Below are 25,891 nucleotides of genomic sequence, written 5' to 3'. Positions count from 1 at the left end.
TGCAAAGAAATTTCGAGCATAAGCCCTCTCCATAGAGCTGAGAATTTATTAAAAGATCATTCCTCTTTATAACATTAGACAAAAAAATACATTTTTTTTTATATATGTATATGTTGTAATAAAGAATAAACAAATAAATAATAGAGAATAGATAATTATATACCTGTCGAGATAAGAACGCAATTAACTATTCTAACATACTAATATATTATCTCTTACAAATGATTGTAAAAAAAAAAACAGTTGCGTGTATTCAATTGTGATATGCAATTATCACTACTTCAGTGACAATTTGAAAGGTAACATTGCGTTAAAGATTGTTATCGAAATGCTGGAAAGAAATCTAAATCATTTGAAAGTGTATTTAATAGATTTAATGTGCAACTTACGCAATCCGATTAAGTTCCAATCTATTCGTACTTGACTGATAAATGTGAACGAAGCATAGAATATTCGATTTGTCTTTCAATTTCACTCACATGTTCGCGTATGCTAATTTAATTTGCATTTTACCGCAATTAATTATAATACTTTGTTACCTGTTAATCTATGATCAACTACGTTAATGACTTGGAAACACTAATTGCGAGTAAATTCACTTTTAAGCCACTTCCAAATGAAAGTTATTTTGATGTCATTTTAGACATCATCATCATCATATCAGCTTTCAATTGTCCACTGATGAACACAAGCCTCCCCCTTGGGAGGATGTAGCCAATAGTTGCCATGCTTGGCAGGCGGATTAGCAACCGCAGTTAGGCTTTAGAGATGTTTTAATATGGACGCTGCTGCCTATCCTTCGCCCTCCCTTAGTTGCCTCTTACGATATCCACGGGAAATGAAGGGATGGCCTATTCTATGCTGGGTCCACGCGGCCATTTTAGACTTAGTATATTTAAATAAATACACATATACTGTGTTAATATTATAAATTTATTTAAGAGAATAACTGTTAAGTTTCTTGCGGTTTCTTCACAGCAGATAACAACATTCCAAACCTAGCGAATAAAACTTGTAAACAAGGCTGTTTGAATAAAGATTATTTGAATTTGAAGAGTTTCTTGATTTTATTATGATTTATGAGATTTATTGATCTCATATTGATTTTAAATGAAAAAAATATATACAAATTATTAACAATCGAATAATTTACCTTCCAACAACCCAATCTAATGGGATTTGAATCTGTATCACTCTGCAATACTCGGGTCATAATTTTTTGATTTATTAAAAATGTAAAATTTACACATATAAAATATTTTCAAAATAATATAATTTTAATAATAATTAAAATTTACAATTTGAAATGTCATGTTCTTCACATTATGTTCATAATTGAAGTTATTTTTTTGTGAGATATAAACCTTGGTATTAGTAGGAGGAGGTATATATCCAGTAACGACCTCAAATGCATTGCAGGGAGTCAGTGGATACAGGTGGCCAGGATCGTTCCTTATGGCAGTCTATTATGGAGGCCTATGTTCAGCAGTAGACCGATAATGGCTGAAATGATGACAATGATTAGTCTTTATTAATATTGTCATTTACACACCATTTTTTTATGGAAAAAATATGACTCACAAAAATAGTCTTTTCACCTCTTGACACGACACCAACTTTTCCTTTATCTACCTGATGCAACTACGCCTTAGTACCTTAGTACCCTTCCCTTCATTTCTTCAATTATAATTCATAAGTTCTCATATTGTAGCAAGTGTCCCAATACTTTTTTCCTTGTGACCTCAATAGTTTTTACAATTTATACAATATACTAAATTTAAATACAAAATCGTTTAGATTCAAACAGCAAATTAAATTTTTCACAACCCATTTCAATGTTATAACATTAATGTTTTAACTGCTTTATATTTATGAATTCTTTTATAACCGTTAGACATGGTAAATGGCATAAAATTACTGACCTCCAAAGAAGAATGAAATGTATGTAAATCATAAGAATACTCACCGGAGGCAGTTAGCGGACGCGTGCGAAATGGCTCGTTCGTGCCACTTTCACAGTCACATGTGGACAACGAAGTAAACAATTGCACTTCCTTCCTTAATGTAATATGCATATATTATATATACATCCTGAAGTATGCAGCCTACACGACAGCTTATTCAAATAAGCTGTTTTTTATACAACTTAGAATAGCAAACAAGCTGACGGTCCACCTGATGGAAAGTGGTGACCGTCGCCTGTAGACGAGCAGTACCATGGACATAACAGATATACTGTTTCGTCCATGACACCCTCCATGCGTTGCCATTCCTGAGGACTCAGGTGTTATTCCTCTGTACCCTGTAAATTCACGCGATATCCCACCCATAAAACCGAAACACAGCAATGCAAACACAACTGCTTTACGGTTGTAACACGAATGGGACAGAGGTGCCCAAGCAAACGACTTTTGTACAAAGTCATTAAAATAGGGTCACTATTTTATTGCCGTGTGCTCGCAGCATAGAATGAGTCACCCCTTCCTTTCTCATGGATGTCGTAAGAGGTGACTAGGGTAACTTAATGGACGAGGAATGAGCAACAGCGTTCCTTTTAAAACATAACCAAATCCTAACAGCCGTTGCCAATCTACTTACCAAGCGTGGTAATTACTGGCAAAACCTCCTTTGTGGAGAAAGCCTATGTCCATCAGAATCCAGTTAACAGCTTTTAAGATACGATACTATTTTAGCGCCACCTGCATTTTCAGCATAGGTACATGAACGGGGCACTAGTGAGTGATGATTGATAAAGATAAAGCAGGTCAGTTGGTCCCTCGTGACGAGTCAACATTTATTAACCACGATGGTTTCCAGAGAGAACCGCGCGGAGGTCGACCTGATATGGTATATTGCTAGTAATGGGGCAGTTAGATCTTATTATTAAAAATCCCTTTTCCTGTAAAGTCAAGATCAGTCATGAATATCACGTTTTCTGGTCTGTTTGAAAATTAATGTTTATAGGCGACGGTTACCATTTTCCATCAGGTGGGCCGTCAGCTTGTTTGCCATTCTAAGTTGCATAAAAAAATGGTGACCTGATAACAACGGGGCTGCTGTTCCCCATTACTAACTAACACACAAAATGGAGAGAAGGGATTGCTGGTAATGCGGATTACCAGCCCCATTGCTAGCAATATATGGTATGTTGCAAGCAGGTCGACCTCCAACTGATCCCTGTTGGAAACTATTGTGCTGAATTCCCAGTGTATCCATCATGGGCTAACTGACCTACTTGGGGGAAAGGGATTGTTAGTAATGGAGACTGAGAATCCTATTGCTAGCAATATACCCAACCAGGTCGACCTCGTCGCGGTTCCCCCTGGACTATCATGGTTAATTCCTGATGAATTCATCGTGATGGGCTAACTGGCCTGTTTTCATTCTCATCTATCACCCTTCATTGGTGCTCCGCCAGCGTATTCCGTTAACGCAGGCGGGGTTACCATACCATTTTCACCCATCAAAAAAAAAACTGACCTGCCTTTTCATTCTCACCTATCATCCCTCACTAGTTCCCCGCCAGTGTATACCATTAACGCAGGCGGGGCTATTATCATCCATAAAAAAACCTACAAAATGACATTTATATGTATATATGATGTATATTTCCACATTATTACATATATGTACTCTAATGAGTGTCGTAATAATGTAATTGTAGTTATTTTGTTATTTCTCAGTCTTTATATTTCATTAACATTATATAATACAAATAATTTGTTACTTTCATTAAAAATAGAGGTTATAATACGATCTAAAAAAAGAAAGAAAGTACAAACTGAAATAATCTTGTAAAGCACCGACCGAGATGTACACATAACGTTGAAAAATAATAATAAAAATCGGTTCTTTTGTTCGGATCTTCCTGTCTAATGTAAGAATGTATTGCATACGTAATATATAAATACTTGAAGATTTATTATTTGATATTATTTGTTCTTAATTCAGATTTTTGAGATAAGATAACAGATAAAATATGAGCAGTTAGCACACAGAATTGCTTGGAAATGAAACAGTATTTTGCTTTACGAAGACAGTCTATAAATTCAATCGTTACTTATAGGACCAAAACGGGAGTAAACCATGTCGATTGCTAAAAGTTACAAGAATCTATGTAAAGACGGGAGATTAATTAATTCACTGTGTTTTTGTCGTTTCATTAATCTTTCGTATTCACATAGACTATCAAATTAGAGCGAAGTCGCATTATACATTTACAAAAAAAAAAATATATATATAGACGAATTTAGAACCTCCTCTTTCTAGAATTAGCTTAAAAAACTAGATGAAGGTATACAACTGCTTAAGCTGCCTACCTTCAACTACATAGTTTTTTATAAAATGTTTATAAACTGTGTATAAATATGACTAAAATGGAATGCACTTGTACCTTAAAATGCGTTTAAATGCACTGACATAAATACAAGTGTATGAAAAAGGTTTTTAAGTTATTTCAAATGACTTAATGAGTGTGCATAATATGTGCATATAATAGTTGTTTGTTTTTTTTTTTTTTTCACCTTATCATTGAATGGATATCTGATTCTTTAAATATAATTAATTAATTTTAATGTGATAATTAAATAATGGTTAAGTAAAGAGTCATTTTAGAATTATATGTTAATATTTATAAATGATCTAGGCCAATGTTTATCAGTGGACAGGTAATATTTTATATGTATATATACATGTATATATATTACTTGAATTATACATACATACGTTAGAATAATAATTGTATATATTTATTTTATTTGAAGTTTATTTTATTCTAAAATTTAACGTAGTTATTATATATTTAAATAATATGTATTTAGTCAATACGTACCTAATATTTTAATATTTATAGTGTCACCATCACCATCACTATTTTTACACCATACATTAATTAACACATATAATATTAATTTACAAATTTCTCCTTATGAAGGTGACAAGGTAAACTAGATTTTAGCTGAATAACTCGTGAATGTTGCAGCAAGAAACTGCATGAAAGTCATTAGTCACGACGAATCCGTACGTCGGTATATTATAACCTTGACAATTGATCGTTGATGCCTTTCTACATTGAAAGTTTGGCAATGCCCGACGATGTAGTTGCTGAATTTTCGTATTATTTACTTTCTATACTACATCATATATTCCAGTATCTTGGGTACGCTGCCTCGATGTGGTGCGTTGGAGACTATTTATTAGTGTTGTTATTTAAAAAATTGTATAAGTTTAAATTATTGACCATACCTACTAGAAATAATATAATACAGTAATAATGTGAAAAAGGAAAGATTATTAATTAATAATATAAACTTAATTAAGAGACAACAGTAGGCGCCCATATCGCTAAATATCATCTCTCATTGGTACCTCTTTAGTATAAATCAGTAGAGGTGTATAACCCATAGCGTATCATCATCATCATCATCATCATATCAGCCGTTAACTATCCTCTGCTAAAAATAGTCCTCCCCCATAAGAGGATTTTGCCAGTAGTTGCCACGTTTAACAGGCAAGTTGGCAATCTAAGTTAGAATCTGGTGATATTTTAAAAGGCCCGCTGCTGCCCATCCCTCGACTATTAAGTTACCTTAGTCGTATCTTACAACACCCATGAAAAAAAGGACTGGTCCATTCTATGCTGGGGACACACAGTATACTTTCATTATCATTATTTATAAAAATCTTCACCTGCAATCAAAAAGGAAGATGCAATAAGGTAAATATAGGAACCCGAGAGAGACTTTGTACAAAAGTCGATTGCTTGGGTACCTCTGTCCCATTCGTGTTTCAACCGTGAAGCAGTTGTGTTTGCATGGCTGTGTTTCGGTTTGAAGGGTGGGATATGGCGTGAATTTACTGGGTACAGAGGAATAACACCTGAGTCCTCAGGAATAGTAACGCATGGGGGGTATCATGGACGAAACAATACACTCTGTTATGTCCATGGTACTGCTCATGTCTATAGGCGACGGTTACCACTTTCGATCAGGTGGTCCGTCAGCTTGTTTGCCATTCCAAGTTGCATAAAAAAAAATATAGGAACTATGCAAAATAATATTACCGTTACAGTTTCTTCCACGAAAAGCTGAACACATCAATATTCGATTGCGATTAAAGCATAGAATTTACAGTTCATCTAGCTTGACGTAAAATTCCTTACGGTTTTGAGAGAGAGAGAATCGAGAGCAATTATATACAAAATTAATATATACAAAAATGTGCACATTTTATTCCGTACACGTAAAACGATTATAAATACATTGTTTGAATACTTCTGTGTAAAATCAGAACGTCATCTGATTACCGAATCATCGCACCGAATACAAAAGATGGACAGACGGATACACAGTGTGTGGACGAGTAACAATAAAATTGAGTTCATCGCCATATTTAACTTGCAAAATAAACTACGCGACGAAAACTTTGTAATTAAACTATATGTTTATTTGTTCAAATAAAAAGAATAGAATCAAAATTTGAATTAAATGTAATTTTGTAAAAAAACCAATGAAATAATATAAAATAATGTATAATAAAAATGAAATAATATAATAGTGTAAAAATATATTTTTATTTATTACATAAATATTAAAAATATTAGTTTTAATATTTATATAGAATTCTAAATTATTATTTTAAGATGTAAATATTTAATTTTTAAAATTGAAATAACAAGGTCATTTAAGATATTACATATAATAAATATAACTTTATAAAAGCGAAATATTGTTTTCTAAATTGAAATATAATAAAAATAAATATTATTATCATTTATTCACAAAAATCAGTCTTAATATAAATTATATTTCTTTTAATACATTTTAGTTTTAAATAAATTGTAATACGCCAATTAAGTGGATATACTATGTTTGCTATCCACAAATTGCCTAAAATTCAGTAAGCATTGTAGATCATAATCTAAAGGTATTTCATATTATCAATCCAACAGCCATTCCCCGAGGCATCTTTAAAACTATAAATTCATTCAAAGTCAATTAGAAAACCATAAACATTTAAACAGGTCGAATAAAACTGAAGAATCTGTTTAGTCAAAGCGAAATAAAAAAAAAATTACAACCGTCATTGCAGCCATAATTTTTATGGTCGTTTTAAAAGTATTTTTTAACGATGAAAATCTTTTATACCTTTATTATACTGGTACTACTTTTAATTTTGAACTCCATTATTCGACCTTAGTTACGATTAATGGTAGTTATAATTACTAGCCTCAAGGCGGTTAAAAGAGTCTTCCACTCTACAGCTGTAAAAAGTATTAAAAGAAAACTAAAGTTTCGCTTCACTACCCTTAATTTCTTATAAGAGCTACGTAAAAAAATGGACACGGCATTGTTTAGGAGACTGAGCTTAGATAAAAAGAAATCATCATGTAATCTTATTTTGTTAAATAGATTTATTATTTAACAGTTGATTATTCGTTGACCATTCTATTTATTTTTTTTACTCTTTTTAGATAGTTCACAAACTCTACGTTGTATTTGATGATTCTTTTTTATAAATTTAATTTACAAAATTGATTAAGATTACATAATTTCAAATATGAGTAGATCTCGATTGAACTTGTTTTCGTTTTGTATATATGTTACACGACATTGATAATTTTTTTTTTTTAATTTAAAATTTTATTATTTATCGACAATACGATAAGAGAATTAAATTATTGAAGAAATTATGAAAATTCTTTCTTTACCGATAGAAAGCTATAATATTACTCAATAAACTGAAATTTACTGAATTTCTGAAGTTTCTATAATTTTCATATAAATTCCTAAGAATAAAGAAAAGAAGGGATTCCTCGCGAGTTAAACCGCTGAGTTCAATTTAGTACTTTTTGTACTTGCTTTTAATTTATAAAACATGCAGCGCCGTTGATTTGTCCTCATTAAAACAACATTAAAGTCCACATAAGACCTTCGTTAGACCACTAAATCGTTGCGCAAACGCATCTAATTGGGTTCATCTTTACGAGATTACTATTGTCGCTTCTAAATTATGTACTTGGCAAAGGTCATGGATTTAAAGGTACTATTTAACTCATTTCTTTGTTATTTTATACTAGATGTATTACATGGTTTTGCATACGTAAACCTGTATATAACCTGCCTTAGGCGTAATCTGAGATAAGATCCATCCATGTATTAAATTTTATTCCAATCCTTTAGATGTAAGCATTATTGAGTGACAATACCCTTAGATATATACACAGAAAATATTATATTTATACTAAACGAGTGGCAGACGAAACAAAAGATAGATACGTTACCGCCATCGCATGTTTAAAACATATATATAAAGATACAAAATGCGGTCTTATCACTTTGGCAAGCTCGACTTTTAACCGAATATTACAGACGATCTTTAATTAAAGAAAAACAGATAGTTAGAGACATTTATTATCGTATTTTTTATTATGTAGGTAGGTAGATATTATAGGTTTTAAAATAATCAAAAACTTTACAACTCTTCGTTTATATTCGGAAAAAAATAAGAATAAAAATATTTCTTATTTTATTAAATTTAATTTAAAGCATTTTACATTTGTATCTTTTTTTTTTTATTTTATCACTCAGTTTAGTATTTAATTTCAGCTAAAGAAAGAATGCACTAGAATTATTGCTTTTATGAAAACAAAAGTTTAAAAAGTTAACTTCATCTATGTTTGTTTAAAAAAAGCAACAAAGCTAATTATAAATTTGTAATAAAACAGAGTAATAAAAAATCTCTCTTTTCATTTAAGACTTCCCTCTTATCGATGCAACAAATTTCATTCCATTAGTTGCATATTTATGGGATTATAGTGCAGTAGTTTCAAATAATTTGGTGTAATAAATAGTAGAAAAGTTATTTAAATTATTAGCCAGGAATCAAGTTATCACTTCAACACATCTCATTCAAGACATATTTATACATCATGGGTGTCAAGCCCGAAGTTATTGCTTTTCAAACCAGTTTGCGGGCGCAGGCATGCGTCTCAAAAGGCTTTAGTTGCCAGGACAATATCAAGGACACAGGTTCATTTAACAGGTTATGGATCTTGTTTTTTTTTTTATGTAATTGGAAATGGTGAATTAGCTCACCTGATGAAAAGTTACAATCGTCACTTAAGAACGAAAAGAACATCATGGACGTCACAGAATATACTATGATACCCATGGTAGCCTTCACATATTTTTATTAATTAGGATTTAGATGACATGCCTCCAATCCTGTAATTCCTAAAACAAAATTTTGAAAATGTGGATAGAAGTTACTACTTAGGATTAATTATTTTCTATACTAATATTAAAAAGAGGAAAGATTTGTTTATTTGTTTGTTATGAATGAACTTAAAAACTATTAAAGCTATTATATACATAAATGGAGACTGCCGTTTGGTCCTGATATAGAATAGGTCATCCATTCCTTTACCGTAGATGTCTTAAGAGACGATTAAGAGAACTTAATGATCGAGGAATTGGCAGCAGCGTCCCTCTTATAACATCACCAAAGCCTAACTTAACTTGCCAACCTGCCTGCCAAGCGTGGCAACAACTGGCAGAGCTCTCCGTATGGGGAAGACCTATGTTCAGTAATGGACAGTTACCAGCTGATATAATAATAAAAATATAATAGATAAAAATCAACCAATATAATCATTAAACAAAATCATTAATATATAAATTCCAGAATGAGCGTCCAATTCTAAGATGTTGCCATTAAAAGTAGTCGATTGTATAATAGGTACCATGTTTATCTTGCTATTGCTTCGGAATGCTGAATTTTCACGGTAATTATTTTTTTAAACTTCGTTATGAAACGCCACGCTCAATATTTTATAACTATGGTTTATCCACAATTTCACCAGTCACGGTCCCACATTGATTGCAAAAAGAAACTTCAACATCTGGGTAAATTTTAACGAAGATATCGCTTTAAATGAGCACAATAAAAACGCAGTTTAATTAAGAATCTAATAATTTGAGATTGTGTTACACAAAAACCCAACTTCAATTGTGCCAGTTATTTTGGTTTAAAAACTGAACTACTGAACCGACTTTTATAAAATCCCTGTGGTAACAATTTGTAAGTATATTCTTTAAGATAATATATACTCTTATATATAATATATATTAAAGAATATTATTATATATATTCTTATATAGATATATATTTTTTACCAGCAGGAGACTTTGTACAAAAGTCGATTGCTTGGGTACCTCTGCCCCATTCGTGTTTCAACCGTAGAGTAGTTGTGTTTGCATGACTGTGTTTCGGTTTGAAAGGTGAGATATGGCGTGAATTTACTAGATGCTGAGGAATAAACCTGAGTCCTCAGGAATGGCAACGCATGGGCGGTATCATGGGTGAAACAGTACACTCTGTTATCTCCATGGTACTGCTCATGTCAATAATTGTTCATATTGGTTTATAACTGGTGGTGGAGTTATGAGATGATAAACGTTAAAAAATACAACTGAATTTAAAACTGTCAGTTGAAAAAGATAATTGAAAGGAAACTCTACAAAAATTCTATATTTTAACCCTACAAATAACTAGAGAGCATGATTAAAAAGTTAATTAATCAGATTGTCTTTCTTATATGATATAATCAAATAAATATGTAGTCATTAACAGGCTAATTTCAGAATATACAACATCTTTTGTAATAGAAATCAATAAATATAACCACGACTGTAATCCCTAATGGAATAAACAGAGGTGTTTGTTAACTGTGATCATTGTGATGAACATAACTCGACATGCTCACATATTTCGTCGTTCATATTAGAATCCAACGCAACAGGGGGGCGATTTTACCGCCGTCACTCATTTTACAGGTTAAGATAACCCGAAATTTGAAACGACAATGTTTTGATGTAGGTCAAATCTGACCTCACGATCTTTGCAGTGAGGTCACCTTCCATTTTGAACTCGTAAGAACCCACAACGCCATAACGCACTCAAAAGTTGTTATAGCATTAAAACTAGTTGATTGTATAATGCCACGTTTATCTTGCTATTGCTTTGGAATGCTGAATTTTTACGGTGATTATTTTATAAACTTCATTATGAAACATCACGCTAAATGTTCTTCTATTAACAATGGTGCGGTAAAATGGTTTATTCACAATTTCTACAGTCACAGTTCATCGAGTGTGCGTTTGTTGAAATTTTTGAATTCCGACCACACCCAAAAGAGTATTGTGTTATTTTCCCAAACCATGTGCACATCAAAATATATTGAGCAATGCGATGGTATAATCGGCCTTTTAATTTTTATGTAACCTCTATTACTCGAGTATGGTTAGTTGCAATTGGTACATATGGGTCGCAAGGGTCAAATATCTACAAATAAATCTGTCATTGTGTCGTGTTAACTGAGCATTGGTGTGAACAACAGGTTTTTTTTTTGATGGTGAAAATGGTATGGTTACCCCGCTTGCGCTAACGGGATCGATGAGAATGAAAACAGCTTGCGGAGAATTCATCCAGTGAAGGGTGATAGATGAGAATGAAAACAATTATTCAGGTAAATCAATTTTATCCCCTTCAAAGTTAGCCCATCATGATGAATTTATCAGGAATTAACCATGATAGTTTCCACACGGGAGAACCACGTAATGGAATTTTTACTCAAAAACTCACGGACAACAAGAGAGGTCGACCTGTTTGGGTATATTGTCTAGCAATGGGTGGGTCATCTTGAACGCTTTCTCGGCCCTCTCTGAATCTTTTTAGCCACTTGTGGACGGTTGGTTCCTTCATTCTCAGTCTCCATTACTAACAATCCCTTTCTGAGATCGGCCCCATAAACTGTTCTGAGATCGGCAAAAATCCCCCAACAACAGGTATTGATATTTTTTTATTACTGTGTACCAGCTTTGTCTGCATGAAGCAGTATATAAGACAAAATACAATCTCTTACTTTCTAAGTACATCCATGAGGGCTGGTACCGCTGAAACATACCAAGAGACTACCATGCGCTCTAATTATTCATTCCTTGAAAGAGGATATATAATCTCGGTATTTGGAGTCTTAACTCCATAGTAACACCCAAAGTCTTAATTTTGGGTTCATGAGACCCCGAGGCCAAGAGTCTTTTTAAAGAGATTCACGCCAGTTGGTAGAAACATGTAGCAATCAGAAGGTTGACCTATATATTAATCATTGTATTTGTATAAATATTACCTATGTTTTAACTATACATAGTTATATAATATTATACAAAAATTTGATTTTCGTATAATATTTTATATTAATTTATAAATATTCTTTACAAAAATAATATTCTGCTTTCTTTAAAGTCTAAATTACTTTCAAATATTGTGTATTTAAAAGCAATTTAAAATTTACACGTTCTAAATTTAAATATTTAAAAATTATGGGACGATCTACCTTATCGTTCGGTAAAAAAAAAACTTCAAACATGAACCATGTTTGAATTATTTTTATGCAGGGCAAAATATGCCTTCTTGCTTAAGCTTTTTTATAGAACCAAAGCTTAACACGCAAAGTGTATGCAATTGCGGCAATTTAAATCTATGTCTGTGTGCCGGTCATTCAATACGATACGTGATAGATCGCAAGGTGCGCATGCAATTTTGAATATTCCAATACTAGATGACTTTATAAACTCACCAGCAGTTTGATCTTCACATAATGACTGGTACGAGATCACGTCACGATGTAAGCGTCAAGGTTTGAGGAAATCCCCACCTTCTCACTACAATTTGAATAATTTATTCAGGGTTTTAAGCTCCTTCGTAAACAAGGGGCTTCTCAATTCGCCTGTATTTGTTCTGTATGTATCTCACGCTACATACTATTTATATTAATCAATAAATTTATTCATTTTATATGTACACTAATGTATATTGCGAAGTTTGAATAGATGATCTCATTTTAAATGATTGTTTTTAGAGACTGCAAAGAGAAAAAAGTTTCTGTCATCTATATTTTTCTCATATATATATATATATATATATATATATATATATATATATATATATATATATAAGTTGATTTTGACACAAACCTTTTTGTAATCTCATTATTAACTCCCACACTAGTACAAAATCACGTACGTAATACATAAAAACGTACAAAATCTTCAAATATGTTTATTTGATGCATTATAATTCATATATTATTATAATTTTACTTGTATCTATATACAAAACAAATTACTTTAAGAGCTCGGTTTATATATCTGCTAAATATATACTGTGACACCGTGACAAATCACCAAGATACTTTCGAAGACACCTTCCAAGAAAAATAATAATCAACCAAGTCCGCCGACCAGGTATCAATTTATTTTTTATAATAACTGCCAAGGACCAAAACTCCTTTCCTCGGGTCAATGACCAGCGAACCTGTCGCTCCCACAGTCTGACCACTGCACAGTAACAATGATGGCAACGGTCACCACCGTATTTGTATGAAAGTGGGGTGCTATTGTCCAAAGAAATTGATATTTCTCGTACAACACTTCATTTTTAAGTGTATTTGAAAATAGAGTTTATTTTTATATATATTATTAGCTACTAATAGCACAGTTGTTAATAAGTGGTAACTTGACATATGTCTAGAATTCTAGTTTCTCAGTTTTATTTTACTTCATGCGTTGCTATTGCTGATTATTAGCTGTTATTCTATAATAATAATATAAGATTTTGTTTCGCAAACAACGCCAACTTTAAACATGGGAAGCAGTTATTTTAATGCAAATACTAAATTACCGATTTTAACAAAATTTGTACAAAACAAATTTAGTCATATCCTATAATATAAAATATAAATATATATATATATATATATATATATATATATATATATATATATATATATATATATAAATATATATATATATATATATATATATATATATATATATATATATATATATATATATATATATATATATAAGTTCAGTCCGGAATAGGAGATAACAAATACGAGTATATAAAAATCGCTCATATGAAGGACGAATGAAAAACAAAAAAAAATATGTTAAAGCAACTGTGTGTGCATGTAATGCAATATTTTTGCCAATTCATGAGTGGCTCATGAATTTATATTCTATCATAATAATAAATAGACGTGACAGATATGTATGTATGTATGTATATTGTATGTATGTTCATTTATTTACAAAAAATCTCCAAACCTTATATATAAATTAACTTAACCTTTTATATAAAGTAAAATTAACACTAGAAATAAACTCAATTGCCATATTGTGAAATTTTTCAACAATATAATAAAATGTGTCTACTTGTGGATACTTATTTATTATAAATCTAAAGTCTACATATAAAAAAAAAATTGTTCACTTTCATAATGATCTTGCAAAAAGTTGACATTTTTATTTGTACTACACATATTGTTACAACCACTTGCTTTTTATAAGTTAACTCTAACTATTATAATACAAAATGGGAACAAAACTAAACATAACATTGAGTTCAATAAAATATAATTTAAATTTACGTAGATTCCTATTACTTTATCTCTTGGACTATCATTAATTAAATTACCTATTACGGTTTATCAGTAATGAAAACAAGATCAAGATGAAAGAGCTGTCGTTTGGTAATTACAAATGGTATTGCAAAAGTGATTTTAATCTTTAATTTCTCTATCTATATTAGAAAATACTCAACTATGTATCATACTATGTTTCGGGTTAAATTTCTTCGATTGAGCATTTTGGGCACTATTAGAATTTCCGGTATGTTTTGTGTAGTAATCAATTATCCTTACATTATAAATGTGAAAGTAAGTTTGTTTGTTTGTTTGTTAGCTTATAGCGCCTTAACGTAAGCCGTTCAAATATAACTAATCATAATAAAAAATCGGTAAAACCGTTTCGGAGGAGCTTGGTAACAAATATCGCGACACAAGAATTTGATATATTAGATAGTGTGTGTAAGCTATATACGTACTTGAAAAATTTAGGTATGTACGTTGTAGACCGAACCAAGGATTCTCCTTCGTCGAATTTAAAAACCTGGGAAGACAAGGTAAACAAGAACATTTTGTAGCGAACAAAAAGTCCTTCGTTTGCATAAAACTTGGTTATAAGGACAGCAAGACAATGTTACCAACATCTTGAGGATATTGTCACAATGCCAAAAATTCTATACATCGTTTGATTGTATTTTAATTACCATATATTGTATTTTTTGTAATACTCTCGAGTTAATCTAAATAGATCATCAACAGTAAGCAAAGGAATTACGAATGAATAGTTCTCAGATGGTACAGTTAGCAACATATGGTAAGTTGATAAACGTTTAAAGATTTTTAAATCCCTTATTTTACATATCCTATATAAAGTTGTAGACTATCAATAATATAGAAAGGATTTCATCATCATCATCATCATTTCAGTCATCATCCAATCACTGATGATGGACGATAATTCCCTATGGACTGCCATAAAAAACGGTCCTGAGCCACCTGCATCCACTGAGTCCCTGCAATGCACTTTAGGTTGTCACTCCATCTAATGGGGGGTTATCCTACACTGTGTTTGCCGTTACGGGAATGCCACTCAAGAACCTTAAAGAAAGGATTTGCAACTGAATTATTCTCAGTTGGTACAGTCAGGAATAAAAAACAATGGATACTTTAACATTTTCAAATACCCTATACACCGTATTATCAAGCTTTCTTAATAAATTGATCACGTGCTCGCGTAGCTTGTATCTTGCTTATCTTCTTGAGTTATTTATATATGTACACAGTAGCTTTTACGGATTATAAAAATGTATAAGTTTTCATCGATTTTTTATGCTGACTGTACAAGTCTAATTTGCTATTTAACCGAACATTTTTTGCATGCAGTTCGTTGACACGGTGTCAATGTTCGACCCGAGTGGTACAGCTAACCATCTACACGTATGATTTGAGATGCTTGTACAATCGCTAAATCTTCTGATGGAGTTCAATGACTTGGTTCAAAGATGATATAGCCAATATTGGGAACCAGTGTCCCAGAGGTTTAATATGTTCTTTTAGTTGTTTACAAGTGTGTCATTAGAATAACAACATAGACTTAATAATTAAAGATTGAATCCCACAAGAATCGACTTCAATTATTATGATCTAAAAATTTAACTACTAAACCGAAATTGATAAAATTTCTATGAAATCAATCTGTAAGTATATCCTTTTAGATGAAAAAAGATTTTCCTAATCGGTTTAGATCTGACGGAGTTATGGAATAACTAATATATATAACCAAATTTAAAACTGTGACGTGAATTTACTGGGTACAGAGGAATAACACTTGAGTCCTCAGGAATGGCAACGCATGGGGGGTATCATGGGCGAAACAGCATACTTTGTTATGTCCATGGTATTGCTCATGTCTATAGGCGATGGTTACCACTTTCCATCAGGTGGGCAGTCAGCTTGTTTGCCATTCTAAGTTGTATAAAAAAAAATTATATTATTATAAATGCGAATGTTTGGATGTTCGTATATTTGTTACTCAATCAGGCTTAAATAGCTGAACGGCTATACTAATGCTACTACTAATGCGGGCAAAGCCGTGAAAACTAATTAATTTAACTAATTCTGAATGATTATCGAAAAAGTGAACTTAAAAGTCCTCGTATAAACTCGGTTTTTATGGAAGTAATCTTAAATTATATGTTAAACCATAGAATATGGGATAATTATCATTCGTTCCTCATACTTTGAAGGTTTAATACCTTCAAAGTATGAAGAATAATGTCGAAAAAATTCACTGTCGAATTCGTTTAAAATCTCATAATTACATCCAAGGTTACTTATATTGTGAGTACAAAGAAAACAGGGCTATTTGTTCCGACCCGCATATAAATGTCCTTGACATCATCATCATCATTTGATGACCTCCATGATGCATTAGGCGCGTTACTTTTCGTGAAAAAGATGTTGGGTTCGATCTAGACAATTTATGAAATGAACATTTGGGAGACTTTGTACAAAAGTCAATTGCTTGGGTGCCTCTGTCCCATACGTGTTTCAACCGTAAAGCAGTTGTGTTTGCATGGCTGTGTTTCAGTTTGAAGGGTGGGATATGGCGTAAATTTACTGAGTACGGCGGAATAACACCTGAGTCCTCAGGAATGGCAACGCATTGGGAGTATCAGGGGCGAAACAGTATACTCTGTTATGTCCATGGTACTGCTCATGTCTATAGGCGACGGTTACCACTTTCTATCAGGTGGCTGGTCAGCTTGTTTGCTATTCAAAGTTGTATAAAAAAAAAAACATTCATAAAGTGATTCGGCCCAGGATAATCGTTGACAGATCCCTCATAACACTATGTCTCCTAGTTTAAAAACTACTTAATTGAGTAAACGAGATAAGGATGTTATTAAATACATAACTCCAATTTTATATCACTGTATATCCAACTGCTAAGTTACTATATAAAACTCAATTTTTTTTTATGCTTTTCGACCTATATTTTTAAGGAAAAACTAGTTATCTTCGCGTTGAACGATATATTTTTAAATGATAATAAATGTGATTAAAAATGTTTGAATTAATGAATAATTATTCATAACGTTAATGAAATCGTGTAATATGCTCTTGCTTTTAAAACTGTTAGGGGACTTAAAAACACAGTCATACAGGAATCGTAATAGGATAGGGCTTTATATAACCGACCAATTTAAATGAATAGTCCGTCGATATTAATTACCCTTTAACATGAGTTGTCTATCAAATTCTGCGGTTTATACAAAGAATCCTATTATAATTCGTGTAAGGTGGACTTCTTAATACCTCAGAGCAAACATTCGCAGACGGGTCGAGCCCGATCTATTGGCCTGGTCCGTTCCGCACTGGCGGCTTGCCTTTTCTTTTATTATTCATTCCTTTCTCAGTGAAAGTGGACACTTTGTCATTTTCAAGTTTGTTTACGTGTCTTGTTTAATAAACCGGCACTATTACGTTTTGTCATTTTTGTCATAGCGACTTCCAGGTGTTGACGGAAGTGTGTTGAAATAATAAGAATTATATTACCAGTTGTGTATGTCACGTTAGTGTTGGAAAAATATTTTATGGTACTATGAATTATTAAGGTTATGTCATTCACAAGATTGTTTATATTTATTTGACTACAACAAAGCCAAAACGTATAGCTATGCTCTTAGAAGCATATATATGTTATTGTATTTAAGTATGTTCCACCGTATATTTTAAATCTGTTTTTTAATGAATGATAATTGAATAGTAACCCCGCCTGCGCTAACCGTATACGCTGGCGGGGCACTAGTGAAGGATGATAAGTGAGAATGAAAAGACACGTCAATTAAAGTATCGTGATGAATACACCTGGGATTAAATACGATGGTTTACAGGGGGATCACGTGGAGGTCGATCTGACTGGGTATATTGCTAGCAATGAAACTAGTAGTTCGCATTACTAACAATCCCTCCTCCCCTGAATGTAGTAGTCAATCGATATATATTTACGCAACTGCTTAAGAAGAAGTGCAATGTTTTCACAATTAGCACAGATTATGCGAATTGTATATGTTCTACATGTAAGTTTCTTTATTCCACCATTACTATTAAATGCTTAAATGGAGTTTGATGTCCCATATATCATATTATTATAATCCCATATTATTACAATCTTACGTCATCTCGAGTGATACCGATTACATATTTTTTTTAAATATAAAAAAACGTTTAGCAGAGCAAACATGTTTTAAATTTTGAAGCATAATATACTTGTTTACCTATATTTAATAAATAAAAAATTACTAACATCTTTTCATTCCCAGATTCATATTGCAAATGCCAAGTACCTCTCATTTTCAATTACCCATTATTTTTTCTCATGAGACGTAGTTAAAAAATAATGGGAAACACTACTTCTTATGGGAAAAAATATTCGGTTGTTATGAATAAAAGATTCTGTTTAATATAACATGTGAAAGTTACCATCATCAGCATCATATAAGCCATTATCGGTCCATTGCTGAACGTAGGTCTCCCCCATAGACTGTCATAAAGTCCTAAGTCACCTGCATCCACTGACTTCCTGAAATGCATTTGAAGTCGTCACTGGAGTGACGACTAGGCGGATCTAGTGCGGGTCGTCCTACACTGTATTTTCCCGTACGGGTCGTCACTAAAAAATCTTTTTTCCCCGTCATCTATTGGTTCTTTAAGCTATGTGATCAGCCCATTTCCACTTCAGCTTACTTATCCTTCGAGTTATGTCGGTCACTTTGATTCTTGTGAAAGTTATAATATATTAATATTTCAAACTTCTGTTAGTATCTTTGGAATTTCCTTTTATATATTACGCAGAATATCAGATCCGTATTGTGAATTTAATTGCACTTGATGATTCGACTGTTCTTCAGTGATTCATCACACTGCAGTGAGTGTATCTTTTGAGAAATGACTAAACATAGTGAAGTAATTTTTAACACATTTTTGTCCAAAAGGATTTAATTTTGAGAACAAGATTCGAGTTCAAATCCAATGATTCTCGTGTACAAATTAAAATTTTAAATTAATCCCGCAAAATACTGAAGATTTTGATTTTCAACAAACTTTATTATATATTTGACTATATGTATTTAACTATATTAGTAGATTTTTTATGTTTGTTATCCCATAACTTCAAACCCATTTGATATTTTTTTATCTAAAAGGCTGCAGCCTTACAAGAATTACGTGTACTTACGTATTGATCCAATATTAGTTTTATCAAAATCGCTTCAATAGTTTAGTTTTAAAATCAAAATAACTGGTTTTTTCATAATTTAAATATTTTTTGTGTGAAACACAATCGTAAATTATTATATTTTTTTTTTATTTTTTTTATACAACTTAGAATGGCAAACAAGCTGACGGCCCACCTGATGGAAAGTGGTAACCGTCGCCTATAGACATGAGCAGTACCATGGACATAACAGAGTATACTGTTTCGCCCATGATACCCCCCCATGCGTTGCTATTCCTGAGGACTCAGGTGTTATTCCTCTGTACCCAGTAAATTCACGCCATATCCCACCGTTCAAACCGAAACACAGCTATGCAAACACAACTGCTTCACGGTTGAAACACGAATGGGACAGAGGTGATCATGGGCGGCGGTAGTCACTTACCATCAGGTGAGCCGCATGCTCGTTTGCCCCCTGTGTTGTAAAAAATAAAAAAAAAAAAAAGAGGTACCCAAGCAATCGACTTTTGTACAAAGTCTATATATTATGTCTTGATACTTGAACACGCTGTATTGTTATGGGTGGCGTATATTATATATATTGTTATAGTAAGTAGTTTAATATTATTATTTTTTATATGTTTTCGATATTTTTTAGGCAATATAGGTTTTATTATTTTATGCATGAAACAATTTTTAATTCATTCTTGCTCCACCCTACTACCCACTTCTATCTATTCTCTTAAAACCAAAGGTTGTCTGTAAGAGATTTCCCTAATGATAAGACTGCTTTTAAAACATATACATATATATTTATAACTGTGTAAATAAAAAAATATACAAATTATTTAAATTCCAGCCTATATAATCCATGTTCAATATTATATTGCTTGCCAATGACATCATCATGTGAATGACCTGTAATAACTATATGGTCACAGACCATTGGAAAGAGCGGCACTTTATACCGACACTACTCTCGCGTGGCGACTTGTAAAACATCTCTTTTGAATATTTATATTGGAATTTACAATAGATAGACTCGTTTCTGATCTGAATTTATTATGACGGTGGACAGAAAAAAAGCAATGTACCTATCATGAATTTTTTTCTGAAATATATCAGCCATTAACTGCTCACGAGTGTTGCCAATAGTTGCCACGTATGGCAGGTGCGTTGGCAACTGCAATTAGGCTTTTAAAGATGTTTTAAAAGGGACGCTGGTGCCCATTTCTCGAACATTAAGACCATTGGTCGCCTTTTACGACACTCATGGGGAAGGAAGAGGTGGCCCATTCTATCCTGGGACTACACAGCGGCGCTTAATCGTATGAACTAAATTAAGGTCCCAAATTTCAAAATACGACTACATTTCATGGTACATCGAAAAATAGAAGTAAAGTGTAAATTGTAGCTAAATATAATATAAGAAACTTAATTATCGTACTATCGTTCTTCTATCAATCACTATGTTTATTTCAATCACATTTAATATCACTCTAATATTCACATTGCATTATGTATGCTCAGTAGTAATATATAGTAAATATATTACTTTGTTGTTTATTCCATTTAATATTTACATTGTAAGCAATTAATTGTAGATTCTATTAATAAAAATGATACACATAAATTATTATAAAATACATCTTAGAATTATAAAATCATATTTTTATTGACAAAAAAGTTTCTTTTAAATTTACACTAACATTTATTAATTACATTTACAAAATAATTTCGAATTGTAAAATTATATACATTTACAAAATAGCAAATAAATTTTGTTCCATTTTCGAACTGTATTCTCAAACATTTCTCATATGGTGCTTGCATGTTTATGCGGCACATTATCGAGAGTATATTTTCTATCATTGAGTTTCATTTCTATGATACAATATACTAATTCAACTTTCTTCTTTATTACGTATCGAGTAAATTAATGATATTGGTCATTCTGGTGGAATCGTTAAAGTGATTGACTCCACAGAAATGATTATAATCATATTGATGACTTACTATTTTGCTATAGCGAAATCTGTATTAATTTGCAGTAGATAAATCATTTCTTTTTAATAATAATTGGATTTATTATTTCATGAATTTCTTGTTTACTTGGATTTCTTTAATATGACTGGTTAGTTGATTAAAATTATTGTTTTATTTTGTCAAAAACAACCAGTGATATAATCTTCCTCGCCATGTGTGTTCCGGCATAGAATGGACCACCCCTTCCTTTTCCGTGGATGTCGTAAGAATTAACTAAGGGAGGGCGAGGGATGGGCAGCAGCGTCCCTTTTAAAACATCTCTAAAAGCCTAACTGCGGTTGCCAACCCGTCTGCCAAGCGTGGTAACTACTGGCAAAACTCCCCTTATGGGGAAGGCTTACGTCCAGCAATGGACAGTGAATGGCTGAAATAATAATAAAAATGATCTTCCTCAAAATTATTTCTAATCACTAAATTTCCTTCAAAATACATAATATTCTGTGCATGTTTTAAAAGGAGTTATTAGTATTAGTTATATACGAGGAAGTTATTTCTTATTTGAAAATTGTATTACAAATGTAAACCTTAAGTGATTTTAATTTAGTAAAACTTTTATAAGTTAAAAGTTTTTAATTTAACCAGACCATCCCATTCCATATTGTAATTTGATAATGAACATGAAAACATATGTGAAATGGCGCGAAATCGAAAGAAGTTTCTAAAATAATAAACGTGTTCCAAATTCAAAATATTTAAAAAGTTGAAAAATAAGAAAAGTTTTTATGTAGCAATATTTATGACCAGACTAGTTATAAAAAAAATTTTGCATATTTTTTCTAAATGGAAATTAGGTAATTGTCAACTGTCAAATAAGTTATAATAATGTTAATAAAAATACAAGATACCTTAGTTGTGATAATTATCACAGATTTTTTATCATATTCATATGCGGACAGACAGATTTATTTTTTATAGTAAACATTCATGCACGATTGTGTTTCTATTGGCCTTGCGAGTTCGTGAGATATAGTGACGGGTGATCAGACATACTGACAGATTGATTATTATGTAGACAGCCCGGTCGTAGTTACAATATTATGTTAGTACAATTACTTAAGATAATAAGAGCTCGAAATGGACTTAAACGCTTGTTACATTTGATTTATGGATCGTAGGTTCTATACTGTGGATTAAATTAAATAATTATGGCTATTGACTTATTTCATCTTAGATTATGATTTTATTCTATAAAAAAAAATAATACTATCCATGTCCTGCGGCTTCACCCGCATGAATATATATATATATATATATATATATATATATATATATATATATATATATATATATATATATATATATATATATATATATATATATATATATATATATATATATATATATATAACTATGTTCAAATGTTTTTTTTTGAAAAATGGAATGGTAACTCCGCCTGTGCTATCTATACACGTTGACGGGATACCAGTGAGAGATGATAGGTGAAAATGAAAGCAAGTAAATAAATTCATCATGACGAATTCGTTTCCAGTAGGAACCGCGTGGATGTCGACCTAATAGCTAATTGCTAATAATTGTATTATATTGTAAAATCTTTATTGTACATAATTTACTAATAATTTAATGGGTCTGTTAAACCCTATTACTAACAATATCTGTTCCCCTTCTAAGTTAAGACATGGCCTATCCGTATACTAAATTTAATTCAAATCTGTTCAGTGTTTTTTGCCAGAAAGATTAACAAATATCCATCTTTATAAACTTTCGTTTTTATAATATTAGTAAAATGAATAAAACGATGGGAGAAAGAGATAGCAATACGATTAGTTCCATTGACTGAGTCGCTACGATACCGTTTCGATTATTACAATCGAGTAATCAGAAATAGGTTCTAAGTTTATAATTTAAATCCCTTATTCATAAAAACTAAGACTTAAGAGTCACTTTCTTTTAAATAAGGAATTTAGTACTAAAGAAAGAGACAAAACATTTCAATAGCTGAAAACGGGTTTATGTAAGTTTGATATTTTTATATAGAAACGGGTAAACCTGCATTAACGCATCTATCATATATTTATTAGAGTTTTTTGCCAAACTTATTAATACAATAATTTGTCACGAGACTTAGATTAGATTAGATTAGATTAGATTTCTTTATTTGCGAGAACATTGTTTTTTACAGATATTGATCTATTAGGTGAAGTACAAATGTTCGCCTTATATTCTAAAGCATGCAAATTATTAATAGGTACAAGATGCATCACATTTAATACATACATATATGTGCTAATTACAATTTATCACTATAACAAGTACGTCCGTTGTATAACCGATTCGAGTTCTATACGATACGAACTCGATTTTTGTGGTGAAAGTATTGTATACAGGTGTTACAAGTTACGAGATCCGATATCTCGATTCAATGGGATAGAACATGCAATCGATACCTTATTTATGTGGGCCAATTGACATGTAAGAATCGATTCTAGTTATAACGAATACAATGGCAATGTTTATTTTTCATTTCATTGTTACCGATTGTAAAGGTCTTTGCTCTAATATTTTTTTTTCTTTGATTGTAAAACCTGATATTTACAATAAGTTAATATTTTTTTAATATAACTTAGAATGGCAAACAAGCTGACGGCCCACCTGATGGAAAGTGGTAACCGTCGCCTATAGACATGAGCAGTACCATGGACAAAACAGAGTATACTGTTTCGCCCATAATACCCCCCATGCATTGCCATTCCTGAGGACTCAGATTATTCCTCTGTACCCTATAAATTCACGCCATATCCCACCCATCAAACCGAAACACAGCCATGCAAACACAACTGCTTCACGGTAAAAACACGAATGGGACAGAGGTACCCAAGCAATCGACTTTTGTACAAAGTCTCCCTCTGGTGGAATATAAATTATGTGTTAGATATTAACACTAAATAAGTCTGCTACTTTATGGAGGCCTATGTTTAGTAGTGGAGAGTTAACGTTATGGTGATGATGATGATGATGATGATGATGACTCATGATTAAGTGAATAATAATATTATTATTAATGTGTTGAGCCCTAGAAATATATTACCCCGTCCAAAAAAATTACAAAATCGTAATATCGAATTTATTCGTTACTCAAATTTTATGTTATTTTAAATTTCCGACTAACTCTTCGGCGATGGTAAACACTAGACAAATTCTATTAATCCTAATGACAATGCTTCGTGCCATAATAGGCAATATATGGGCATGACTTTCAACAAACTAAACCATTTGTCTATGAAGTTCGTTAAATTTTTATATATCCGGAAATCGATCTCAAGACCTCAAACCGGTATAACCACAAACCAATTCTTACTGGTACATATTTATTTATTTATGAACCTCTTTATTGCACCAGAAATATAAAAATATACAATGACAATTTAATAGTCGTAGTGAAATACAATAACATATCGCTGTGTGTGCTCTGGCATAGAATGAGCCACCCTTTCCCATGGGTGTCGTAAGAGGCGATTAAGGGAGGGCGAAGGATGGACAATAGCGTCCCTCTTAAAACATCTCCAAAGCCTAACTGCGGTTTTTTAAAGGCAGAAATAGAAGTAAGCCATTATTCATGCAGACAGCTTTTGTAGTTTCCCTCTGATTGGTACCTACATTTAATGGTCTTTATGACATCCTGAGAATGAGAAGGAGCAGTGAACTATGCATCTTATTTCCATAGATACAATCATCACACGAACATAAAAATGTTGACTATATCACAGAACTCCCATGTGGTTCCGGCATAGAATGGCCAGCCCTTCCTTTCCCGTGGGTGTCGTAAAAGACAAGGCAAGGGATAGGCAGCACCGTCCCTCTTAAAATATCTCCAAAGCCTAATTGCGGTTACCAATCCGCCTGCCAAGCATGGCAACTACTGGCAAAACCCTCCAAGGGGGAGGCTTATGTCCAGCAGTGGACAGTTAAAGGCTGATATGATGATAACTAGAATCTAATTATTTTGTAAAACCTCCTACCAAACTGTTTATAACTACTCCTCTCCATCTGAAGGTTTACTGGAAGAGATCGCTTTTAGCGATAAGGCCGCATATTGTTTTCTCAATGTGAACATTTTTTGAATTTTTTTGTATATATTTATAACTAGCTGTTATCCGCGTATCTGTCGTTTTTCGTAAAATAAGTAGACGATGTCCTTCCTC

At 32.1% G+C, this 25,891-nt stretch overlaps 1 protein-coding gene across 1 annotated transcript in view; it reads left to right on the top strand.

Annotated features, from left to right (window-relative positions):
- LOC113511996 (glutaredoxin domain-containing cysteine-rich protein CG31559-like) overlaps positions 1-25,891 on the top strand; it is a 118,730-nt gene that overhangs the window by 4,945 nt on the left and 87,894 nt on the right. The window lies entirely within an intron of this gene.

This window comes from Galleria mellonella, unplaced genomic scaffold, assembly GCF_026898425.1.
Source record: "Galleria mellonella isolate WM207_F2 unplaced genomic scaffold, CSIRO_AGI_GalMel_v1 utg184, whole genome shotgun sequence".
Lineage (NCBI taxonomy): Eukaryota > Metazoa > Arthropoda > Insecta > Lepidoptera > Pyralidae > Galleria > Galleria mellonella.
Note: the sequence above shows the minus strand (reverse complement) of the source record. Positions and strands in the feature narration are given on the sequence as shown.